General features: G+C 42.5%; 1 pseudogene; it reads left to right on the top strand.

The window, feature by feature from the left end:
- LOC128124206 (leukocyte immunoglobulin-like receptor subfamily B member 3) overlaps nt 1-13,078 on the top strand; it is a 36,564-nt pseudogene that overhangs the window by 4,086 nt on the left and 19,400 nt on the right.

A 13,078-nucleotide genomic window follows, 5' to 3' on the forward strand; every position in this document is an offset into this window, starting at 1 on the left:
CCCAGAAGACTATATAAAGACCCTACTAGAATGAGTGGCCCTGATGGACAATAGATACTTGTGGACTTGACACAGCTCTTTCTGGAGATGATAAATTGGGCAACTTCTTCCATTTCTTGACTGCTGCTTCTCTGCATATAAAAGGTAGAAGTGTGGCCCACTTTAAGTTGCTTCAGTGCTGGCCTTGGCGGTGACTTCTCCTGACAGAAGAACCCTCCAGAACCTTATTCTGCAGTGTATCTCTCCCACAGTGGCTATGGTATGTTAGGTACCATATGGTTATGATAGGGGTAGGTACACAGCCATGGCAGGGCATCCAGGCTACCTTCTTTCTAGATTGTGAGCATACTTTTAGTATTCTCCATGATTTCTGTGACCTCCTGTCTCAGTGGCACCTACAGGCGTTACGGGATATGTCAACTCATCTCTGTACCTGTTGTCATGTGCTGTTATCTTTGTGGAGTTCATGGTCCCAGTTGAGGTGGTCCAGGTATTTCTGAGATAAAGAGTTATATCAGCATTCTTCATTCAAAACAATTGTTGACTAGGATTCGGTTACAAATGCTGCAGAGATTCAGTCAGATGGATACTCACCTTCATGATGGTGGAGGCCAACATGGATATTCCTAGGAATACTCACTACAGTCCCTGTTAATGGAATCCAAAAGTTATCACATAGTCTGAAAGAGCATCTTTTAGAGGCCACAGTCAGATATAGGCTACTAAGCAGAAACTGGTCCCCAGGGACAACCTCTGCTCATCACCCTTCAGTTATCAGTATTCACAGACCCTTACTGTCAGGTCATGTATGATCCACAGTGTCTCCAGTGGAGGATGTAGCTTTGTTGTAATAAGTACAGGTCCTGCTATATTTCCCTTTTGTTCAAAACAGATCCACAGCCATAGCTCAACCTTACCAGATAGAATTTATCATGAGAACCTGAAAATAACAATGATCACATTAAGCAAAATAAAATCCAGAAGTCTCAATCAAAACCTGCTCCTTTGTGGAGTCTTCAACATTTCACTTCAGGGTGAAATAGAGAAACTGAGACTAATGGATTTGCCTTCTTTTGAGAGGTGACAGCTAAGAAAGTCTTCTGCCTGCCCTTGGTGTACTCATCTGAACAAGAAGTTTGGGGATAGAGCTGCCAGGGGCTGTACACAACTTACCCAGACTCTCCTAAAGTGATGGAAGAGCTGCACCACACTCTCCTCACACTACAGCTGTCCTGTTTGTCTCAGTAATTACTATTTGTAAAGATGACAAAAGTAATGTTTAGATATGTCAGTCTTAGCATCTATACTTAGTGTGGGCTAGCCATGCCTTTAGGAGAAATACTAAGTGAAAGCCCAGTGGCTTCCCATCTACTATCTTTACTGGTTCACACACACACACACACACACACACACACACACACACACACACACACACACACACACATCTTCTTTTGAGAGCCAGGATTACAAAACACTGCATGGCACTGCCCCACACCTTGGTCCTGCATTTCTGGAGTGATATGTGAAACAAAAGAGATGGATAACAATCTACATCAGAAGGATGTGCTCCTACCTGAACTGGACATAGAGAAATTTCTTGGTCTGATGTGGTGAGAAACATCTGGGAAAGTTTGTTAACAAGACACAGGTTCTCAACCTTAGCAGAAACTGTATCTCATCTCTGGGGCAATAAGGTAGTTCCTCCTCAACCACCCCTTCATGGTCTCTGGGTACTCAGAAGAGATCAGGGGAATGCTCAGGTCACAGGAGAGATGGGAGAGTCTAAGTGTGACAATGGAACAAACACTCGGCAAAAACACCCATTTAGGAAATCATCCCAGACTGAGGATGTGAGTCTACACAACCTCTGCTGAGTTCACCACAGACACCACACTCAGAATGGTCTGTGGCTGCTCAGTGCAGTGACTTGGGATCAGGGCCAGAAATGTTTTAATAATTTATTCTACTCTGAATTTGATGTTTTCACTGGTGTTTGCACAGTGGTGCTAAACAAAAGTAACTAGTAAGAATAAGGGAGGGAACCCAGCTTTGCCAGGGGAAAGAGCTGTTCCAGAACTTCATGAGTTTATAGGATGAGAATGATCGGTATTTTACAGTAAATGAGCAGAATGCAGATGAAACACTCAGGTCTCCTAAGCATAAGCACATCTTACTCCTCTTCTTCTGTTCTCAGCATCAGTTGAGACTATCAGCCCATCCTAGGACATTCCCAATCTCAAGAGAGTTGCATAAAGAGAATTCAAAGTCATAGCACTGAAAACAGAGGGTCAAGTTCTGTCCAATGAAGACATGATCCCTAGCTGGACATTTAGTTATCTTGGGAACATTTAGTTATCTTGGGGACTTTTAGTTATCTTGAGAAAGTTTCGACTGTCCCTAACCTCTGTAACTTCTTTGTCCACAACCACAGCCTCAGAGAACCAGGATCACACACTGGAGAATCTCATCAGGATGGGGATGGCTGTCATGATCCTCATAGTCATTGGGATTCTCATCTTTGAGGGTTGGTGGAGCCAGAGACAGGCCCAACATGTAGCTGGGATATAATCAGAAGACAAAGAAGTACATCTCACAAGGTTCCAGAGCATGGAAAATAAATCTGATGATCCAAGTTTTCTGTACAAAAGACCATTTCTTATGTTGAGGAACTGTTGTGAGAAAATGTCCAGGGAGCAAACGTGATTTGGATGCAGAGAAAGGTGTGAGGGTTGTGATGAGATGCTTCCTAGGCAAATTCACATCCCTCCAACTACTATGGGCATTTGTTGACTGACCCAATTCTTTTCTGAATCTATAAAGTGAGGGAATATCTGTCTCATCTGCTGGGCATGGGTCCTCAATTCTGTACATTTCCCCTTCCCTCTCATGTGTCATTTTCCATTCTTATACATTGCCACATTCTCCATGGCAGGAGGCTCTGTCTGTTGGACTAGAAACAGGGAAAGTGCCTCAATACCAAAATGATAAGTAAAATCAGAGCCCAGAATTCAAAGTTACTCTGCCTATGATGCCACAAAACTCTCTCTATGACCCTCCAACCTTTCAGTGTTCAATAGTTATTCCTCATACAGTTTCTCTTGAATATAAAGCCAATGTTACCACACTTTTGGAATAAAGACTGTCTGTCAAGGTAGTGTAGGCACAACTTTGAAAGCATTTTCTTAACCCTGATATGTGGCATTTGCTGACAACTCTATATAACCCCATAAAAGACACCTTCACAACATCAATGTAACATCATGGGTATGATGGTGGGAGAGTTGCATGAAATTTATGTGTTTGTCATTTCATTCCCCACTGCCTATTTTTCGTATATGTCAGAGAAATTGGCATGCTGGTCAACCATCCCAGAATCAGCTTGCTAGGATGAGTTATCATACAATGACTCATAATTTCTTCATAGACACCATGTGATATACAAACAACGATAGAGGTATTTCTCTCTCTCTCTCTCTCTCTCTCTCTCTCTCTCTCTCTCTCTCTCTCTCTCTTAGATATATTGAAATGCTCTTTTACTTTACTTCTGCTTCTGTACTAACTAAATCTTCAAGTGCAATGCTGGAAATGTGTGAAGAGAGGAGATTCTGGAACCTTCTTCAAGATTTAATACAAAATTTCTGCTTTATTACCATTCACTATGATGCTAACTTTAGAGGTTTGGCACATGAAATAATTCTGATGCTGGAAGTTCTCTGTTCTAATTTCTTCAAAGTGTCTATGATGAATGACTCTGGGACATTGACAAATGCTAACTCTTTCTCCAAAGCTGTCTCCATTATGTATGTTTCTAATTTTAACCTTGTTATTATCATCAGTAACATCTGGTTTTCAACACTGGATAGAATTTACATGATTGGAATAATTTTACTTTTGCATGAGGAGTTCTTTTCATTTTCTAATACATTCTCAAGACTAGCAGCAGGATATGACCAAAGAATCTCATTTAGTAAATGTTTATCATGGTGTTAAACTCATGGAATACTTAGTAAAGTCTCATGAATATGATGTCACAGATTATGTGCTCTTTAGGACTGTCTTTAAAAGCTGGATGGGGATGACATGCTGCGTTCACTGTAGTAGACCCCTAAGAGGAAAGGAGCCAGTGTGTTAAATGAGTACTCAACTTGTACATTCACAGCCAGTGTTGGGCTGTAATAGTGGAAACTCATAAGTGAAGATGTCTTTTCTGAAAGGAAATCCTGAGAGTGGGAACCATGGGTGTTATTTCACCTGTCCCCAACTAGATCCAAGGAATTTCTGAAAACAGAACAACTAACAATGGTTTAGCTCCCTACATGGCGCCATTCAATAATTGGAATGGAAAAGGAGCATTGTTCCTATGTTCCAGTGGGGTCTATATGCACCATAGATCTGAGCTACCAATGTTACAGAGATGATATTGCTGGAATTCTGTTGTCCTCTCACAAAAGATTGTCACTTCAGTCTCCCCCCCCCCAGGGAACCAGAGAGCTTGTCTCAGTTCTGAGAATGAGTTTAGGGGCGTTTACTGCTTGCCCTCTGCCAAAGGACCTGGGTAACATTTCTAGGATCAGCCCACACTGGCTATGCACCATCTGTACTGCCCAGGAGTGGCTCCTGGTCAACAGTTAGAAAAAAGCAACCTGGGACAACTAGAAATGCACTCACTCATCAATACCATGGTCCTGGAGTGTAGACTCAGCCCTAAAATAGGGTGCCCTATAAGATGTTTTTTCCTGAAGTCCAGTCATGTTTCCTTCTTGTCTAGAGCCTCCTGGATTCTGCAGGTTTTTCTGATGGACCAGTGCTAAACTATGGGCTGATTTATCTCACAGACCACAAAATCATTTCCCTCCTTCACATCTTATCTAGACAGTGCAGGCTTGTGAATGTAGAAGTCATGGTGTCTCTACACGGAGCCACAATATTTGACTGGATGAACAGGCATACAAGAGGGTGAGAGAGGCTGCTGAAACTTGTCCTGTGGCTGTCCTTACATCAGCCCCACAGGGAGGTGCATTTCACTCCCTAGACATCTGGTTCTCATTTCCTTAGTGCTCTGATGAGTGCCGCCTCCAGACTCCCTATTCATTTCCTCCAGAAATGCCATTTCCCTCATGGTTGCCCAAGATGCTGAGAATAAATGATGGTTGGTTGATAAGCCATAAACAAGACCTTTACAGCACAACAAGAAACATGGTGGGAAGAAGAGCAGAAATGTCACAAGTACCTGCATTACAAGTATTACAAGAAGTATTACAAGACATGGAAGAGAGTTGTGAAATTCTATCTTCTGAGAATGGTACAGCTATTACAAACATGAACTTAGAACTGCTGTGGTCACTTGCTCTGACCCTGAATAAGACTGTCAACAACCAGTCATAGATGGGAACATCTTTTGGAACCCTACCCCTGATGAACTATTGGCTACTGACAGATTTTGGGAAGTGTATAGTTTTTGTCTTCAGTTGTGTACCCACCCGTTGGTGAACGCACTACTTTCATGGATGGTTCTAAACATTTGGTTACACAAATGGATCTGAGAGTCACAAAACAAAACAAAAAGACAAGAATGCAGAAATTGATTTATCGAGAATAATAGAATTTGACAGAACTAGAAGAGAGAAAAGAGGGGGGGAGTTACTTAGAATGCATTATATACAGCCTGAAATGATAAAAGAACAAATTTAATTAATAACACCATTAATGACTGCCCTGGACTTCCCTTCTGGAGCACAGGTGAGTGCCCTAGCTGGGCCCAGACTCCATCCCTGGGCACCAGCCACCCCGGGGAAGACCTGCCCAACTTGGCCCCAGGTTCTGGCCACCGGGCAGGTTCCCTTCTAGCCCCACCAGGAAGGATCCCCTTCTCCAAGACCCCTGGCAGACCCTGCAATGTCCACGCCCTGTTCCCACACCCATCTGCCTGAGCCCCCACCTCTTCCTGCAACTTAGAGGCTGGTCCCCAACGCCCATCCTGCCCTGGCTTCATTCTGGAGCACAGGTGAGTGCCCTAGCTAGGCCCGGACCCTATCCCTGGGCACCAGCCACTCCTGGGAAGACCTGCCCAACTTGGCCCCAGATTCTGGCCACTGGGCAGGTTCTCTTCTAGCCCCACCAGGAAGGATCCCCTTCTCCAAGACCCCTGGCAGACCCTGCAATCTCCATACCCTGCCCCCACACCCATCCGCCTGAGCCCCCAGCCTCTTCCTGAGACTTAGAGGCCGGCCCCCAGCTCCCATCTTGCCCTGAACTTCTCTTCTGGAGCACAGGTGAGTGCCCTAGCTCACCCCAGACCCCATCCCTGGGCACCAGCCACTCTTGGGAAGACCTGCCCAACTTGGCCCCAGGTTCTGGCCACCGGGCAGGTTCCCTTCTAGCCCCACCGGGAAGGATCCCCTTCTCCAAGACCCCTGGCAGACCCTGCAATCTCCACGCCCTGCCCCCATGCCCATCCACCCAGACCCCAGCCACTTCCTGAGACTTAGAGGCCAGCCCCCAGCTCCCATCCTGCCCTGGACTTCCCTTCTGGAGCACAGAGAGAGAGAGAGAGAGAGAGAGAGAGAGAGAGAGAGAGAGAGAGAGAGAGAGAGAAAAGAGCTCTCATCCTGCCCCAGACTTCCCTTCTGGACAATAGCTCCCATCCTGCCCCGGACTTCCCTTCTGGACAAGAGCTCCCATCCTGCCCCCGACTTCCAATTTGAACAAGAGAGCTCCCATCTGGACAAGAGAGAGAGACTTCCTGAATCTGTCAGCTCTGTCTGAACCAAGTGTGCGGATAAGGCCAAGAACGAACCACAAGGAGATGGGCAGATGTCAAGGCAGAAACACATACAACAAAATGAATAGCAATACAGCATCACCAGGCCCTAGCCCTCCTTCAACACCTAGACCTGAACATCAGAAATTGGAAGAAGCAAAAGAAAACAGCCTTATGAATGACATGAAGAAGCTAGAGGCTTGTGTAGAGGAAAAGACAAAAAAATGTGAAGAACGCTGTAAACAACTAGAGGAAAGGGCAAACAAATTAGAAGAAATCATTAAAGTCCTGGAAGAAAACAATAAAGTACTGAAGGAAAATCAATGAAACAAATGAAGGAAACAGTCCAAGACCTGAAAAGGGAAATAGAAAAAATGAAGAAGACACAAACAGAGGGAATGCTGGAAATAGAAAATCTGAGTAAACGATTGGGAACTTCAGATGCAAGTATAATCAACAGAATGCAAGAGATGGAATAGAGGATCTCTGGCGTTGAAGATACAGTAGAAGAAATACATTCATCAGTCAAAGAAAACACTAAAGCCCACAAAGTCATGAACCAAAATGTCCAAGAAATTTGGGACACCATGAAAAGACCAAACCTATGAATAATAGGGGTAGAAGAAGGAGAAGAATAGCAACTCAAGGGCACAGAAAATATATTCAACAAGATCATAGAAGAAAACTTTCCCAACTTAAAGAAGGAAATGCCTATGACGATACAAGAAGCCTATAGAACACCAAACAGACTAGACCCCCCAAAAAAGTCCCCTCGCCACATAATAATTAAACAACTAAATGTACAGAATAAAGAAAGAATATTAAGAGCAGCAAAGGAAAAAGGCCAAGTGACTTATAAAGGCAAACCCATCAGAATAACACCTGATTTCTCAAAGGAGACTTTGAAAGCCAGAAGGACCAGGACAGATGTAATGCAGACACTAAGAGACCATAGATGTCAGCCTAGACTAATATACCCAGCAAAACTTTCAATCATAGATGGAGTGAACAAGACATTCCATGACAAAGCCAGATTAAAACAATACTTATCCACAAACCCAGCCCTACAGAAAGCACTAGAAGGAAAATTCCAACCTAAGGAAGTGAGATACACCCTCAAAAACACAGGCAATAGATAAAGCCACAGCAGTAAACCCCAACGAAGAGAAGTACACACACATCACCACCAAAAAATAACAGGAATGAACAATCACTGGTCATTAATATCCCTCAATATCAATGGACTTAATTCACCTATAAAAAGACATAGGCTTAAAGAATGGATACAAAAGCAGGACCCATCTTTCTGCTGCATACAAGAAACACATCTCAAATTCAAAGATAGACACTACCTAAAAATAAAAGGCTGGGAAAAGACTTTCCAATCAAACGGTCTTAAGAAACAAGCAGGTGTAGCCATCCTGATATCCAGCAAAATAGACTTCAAACTAAAAATCAATCAAAAGAGATCAAGAAGGGCATTACATACTCATCACAGGAAAGATCCACCAAGATGAAGTCTCAATTCTGAACATTTATGCCCCAAACACAAGGGCACCCACATAAGTAAAAGAAACTTTACTAAAGCTTAAATGACATATAAAACTCCACACATTAATAGTGGGAGACCTCAAAACCCCACTTTCACCACTGGATAGATCTCCCAAATTGAAACTTAACAGAGAAATAAAGGACTTAACTGAAGTCATGACTCAAATGGAATTAATTGATATCTACAGAACATTCCATCCTAACAAAAAAGAATATACCTTCTTCTCAGCACCCCATGGAACCTTCTCTAAAATTGACTATATCTTGGCCACAAAACAAATCTAAACAGATACAAAACAATAGGAATAACCTCCTATGTTCTATCAGACCACCATGGTCTAAAGTTGGATTTCAACAACAACAAAAACTACAGAAAACCTACAATCTCATGGAAACTGAATAATACCCAACTGAATCAGCAATGGGTTAAGGAAGAAATAAAGAAAGAAATTAAAGACTTCCTAGAGATCAACGAAAGTGAAGACACCACATATCCAAACCTATGGGACACTATGAAAGCAGTGCTAAGAGGGAAATTCATACCACTAAATGCCCACATAAAGAAGTTGGAGAAATCTCACACTAGTGACTTAACAGCACACCTGAAAGCTCTAGAACAAGAAGAAGCAAAGTCTCCCAGGAAAAATAGATGCCAGGAAATTATCAAAGTGAGAGCTGAAATCAATAAAATAGAAACAAAGAGAACAATACAAAAAATTAATGAAACAAAGAGTTGGTTCTTTGAGAAAATCAACAAGATAGACAAGCCCTTATCCAAACTAACCAAAAGACAGAGAGAGAGCATCCAAATCAACAAAATCAGAAATGAAAAGGGGGACATAACAACAGACATTGAGGAAATCCAGAGAATCATCAGGTCATACTTCAAAAACCTCTATTCGACAAAACTGGAAAACCTAAAAGAAATGGATAACTTTCTGGATAGGTACCATATACCTAAGTTAAAACAAGACCAGATAAACTATTTAAATAGTCCATAACCCCTAACAAAATAGAAACAATCATTAAAAGTCTCCCAACCAAAAAAAGCCCAGGACCAGATGGTTTCAGCGCAGAATTCTACCAGATCTTCAAAGAAGAGTTAATACCAATACTCTCTAAATTGTTCCACACAATAGAAACAGAAGGAACATTACAAAACTCCTTTTATGAGCCTACAATTACCCTGATTCCTAAACCAAACAAGAATACAACAAAGAAAGAGAACTACAGACCGATCTCCCTCATGAACATTGATGCAAAAATACTTAATTAAATCCTGGCAAACAGACTCCAAGAACACATCAAAACAATTACCCACCATGATCAAGTAGGCTTCATTCCAGGGATGCAAGGGTGGTACAACATACGAAAGTCCGTCAATATAATACACCATATAAACAAACTTAAAGAAAAAAACCACATGATCATCTCACTAGATGCAGAAAAGGCATTTGACAAAATCCAACACCCCTTCATGATAAAGGTCTTGGAGCGATCAGGAATACAGGGAACATACCTAAACATAATAAAGGCAATTTACAGCAAGCCAACAGCCAACATCAAATTAAATGGAGAGAAAATCAAAGCAATTCCACTAAAATCAGGAACGAGGCAAGGCTGTCTGCTCTCCCCATACTTATTCAATATAGTACTTGAAGTTCTAGCCAGAGCAATAAGACAACATAAGGAGATTAAGGGGATACAAATTGGAAAGGAAGAAGTCAAGCTTTCCCTATTTGCAGATGACATGATAGTATACTTGAGCGACCCCAAAGATTCCACCAAGGAACTGATACAGCTTATAAACACCTTCAGCAACATAGCAGGGTACAAGATCAACTCAAAAAAATCAGTAGCCCTCCTATATACAATGGACAAAGAAGCTGAGAAGGAAATCAGAGATACATCACCCTTTACTATAGCCACAAATGACATAAAATACCTTGGGGTAACACTAACCAAGCAAGTGAAGGACCTATATGGCAAGAATTCTAAGTCCCTAAAAAAAGAAATTGAAGAAGATATCAGAAAATGGAAAGATCTCCCATGCTCATGGATAGGCAGGACTAACATAGTAAAAATGGCAATCTTACCAAAAGCAATCTACAGATTCAATGCAATCCCCTTCAAAATACCAACACAATTCTTCACAGACCTGGAAAGAATAATACTCAACTTCATATGGAAAAACAAAAAACCCAGGATAGCCAAAGGAATCCTGTACAATAACACAACTTCTGGAGGCATCACGATCCCTGACTTCAAGCTCTACTATAGAGCTACAGTAATAAAAACAGCTTGGTACTGGCATAAAAACCGACATGTGGACCAATGGAATCGAACTGAAGACCCTTACATTAATCCGCACACCTATGAACATATAATTTTTGACAAAGTAGCCAAAAGTGCACAATGGAAAAAAGAAAGCATCTTCAACAAATGGTGCTGGCAATACTGGATATCAACATGTAGAAGGCTGCAAATAGATCCATATCTCTCACCGTGCACAAAACTTAAGTCCAAGTGGATCAAGGATCTCAACATAAATCCAGCTACTCTGAACCTGATAGAAGAGAAAGTAGGAAGTATTCTTGAATGCATTGGCATAGGAGACCACTTCCTAAATATAACACCAGTAGCACAGACACTGAGAGAAATAATCAATCAATGGGACCTCTTGAAACTGAGAAGTTTTTGTAGAGCAAAGGATATGGTCAACAAGGCAAAGCAACAGCCTACAGAATGGGAAAAGTTCTTCACCAACCTCACATCTGACACAGGACTGATATCCAGAATATATAAGGAACTCAAGAAATTAGACATCAAAATGCCCAACAGTCAATTAAGAAATGGGCTATAGAACTAAACAGAGAATTCTCAACAGAGAAAACTCAAATGGCTGAAAGATATTTAAGGAATTGCTCAACATCCCTAATCATCAGGGAAATGCAAATCAAAACAACTCTGAGATACCACCTCATGCCTGTCAGAATGGCTAAGATCAAAAACACTGAAGACACCTTATGCTGGAGAGGATGTGGAGCTAGGGGAACTCTCCTCTACTGCTGGTGGGAATGCAAGCTTGTACAAACACTTTGGAAAACAATATGGTGCTTTCTTAGAAAATTGGGAATCAATCTTCCCCAAGATCCAGCTATACCACTCTTGGGCATATACCCAAGGAATGCTCAACCATACCACAAGAGCACTTGTTCAGCTATGTTCATATCAGCATTGTTTGTAATAGCCAGAACATGGAAACAACCTAGATGCCCTTCAACTGAAGAATGGATAAACAAAATGTGGTACATATACACAATGGAATACTACTCAGCAGAGAAAAACAATGGCATCATGAGGTTTGCAGACAAATGGATGGATCCAGAAAGAATCATCCTGAGTGAGGTAACCCAGACTCAGAAAGATAAACATGGTATGTACTCACTCATAGCAGGATACTAGATGTAGAATAAGGATGACTGGACTGCTACTCACATCACCAGGGAGGCAACCTGGAAAACAGGACCCCAAGAAAGACACGGGGATTGCCCAATGACAGAGATATGGAATGAGACCTACATGAACAGTCTGGACATGAGTGGGGGTAGTGAAGGGCGAGGGTCAAGGGAAAGAGAGGTTGGGGGAGCGGGAGATCCCAGCTGGATCAACAACAGAGAGGGAGAACAAGGAATAGGAGACCATGGTAAATGAAGACCACATGAGAATAGGAAGAAGCAAAGTGCTAGAAAGGCCCACAGAAATCCACAAAGATACCCACACAACAGACTGCTGGCAATGGTCGAGAGACAGCCCGAACTGACCTACTCTGGTGATGGGATGGCCAAACACCCTAATTGTCATGCTAGAAACCTCATCCAACTACTGAGGGATCTGGATGTAGAGATCCATGACTAGGCCCCGGGTGGATCTCTGGGAGTCCAATTAGCGAAAATGAGGAGGGTTTATAAGAGCGAGAATTGTTGAGACCAAGGTTGGATAAAGCACAGGGACAAATAGCCAAACGAATGGAAACACATGAACTATGAACCAATGGCTGAGGGGTCCACACTGGATCAGGCCCTCTGAATGGGTGAGACAGTTGATTGGCTTGATCTGTTTGGGAGGCATCCAGGCAGTGGGACCGGGTCCTGTGCTCATTGCATGAGTCGGCTCTTTGAAACCTGGGGCCTATGCAGGATTGCTTGGTTCGGCCTGGGAGGAGGGGACTGGACCTACCTGGACTGAGTCTACCAGGTTGATCTCAGTCCGCAGGGAAGGCTTTGCCCTGGAGGAGATGGGAATGGGGGGCAGGCTGGAGGGGATGTGAGGGGGGCGGGAGGGCGGAGAACACGGGAATCCGTGGCTGATATGTAGAACTGAATTGTATTGCAAAATAAAAAAAAATAAATAAAATAAAACCATTAATGAGATATTGCAGAGAGAGGTCAGTACTTAAGAGCACTGGCATCTCTTGTAGAGGACCTCAGTTTCTTTCCACACATTGAATGAAAATAAATCTTAAATTCAAGGAGACTGAAAACTTTTACTGGTCCTCACAGATGGAGTTAATAATACCACTCTGTGTTGGACACCTGATAAAGCAACTCATGCATGAGAGAGACTAATTCTCCCTCTTCTAATGGTCATTGGTTGACTGTAGTTCTCTGTCTACACGTGGAACACAATGAAGATACACCTTTTCACATTAATATGTTCACTGAGAGGGCATTGTTCAGGTCTTGTTTATTTCAATGAAAAGTAAAT

The sequence above is a fragment of the Peromyscus californicus genome, unplaced genomic scaffold (assembly GCF_007827085.1).
Source record: "Peromyscus californicus insignis strain IS unplaced genomic scaffold, ASM782708v3 Scaffold_4__1_contigs__length_199733344, whole genome shotgun sequence".
Taxonomy (NCBI): domain Eukaryota; kingdom Metazoa; phylum Chordata; class Mammalia; order Rodentia; family Cricetidae; genus Peromyscus; species Peromyscus californicus.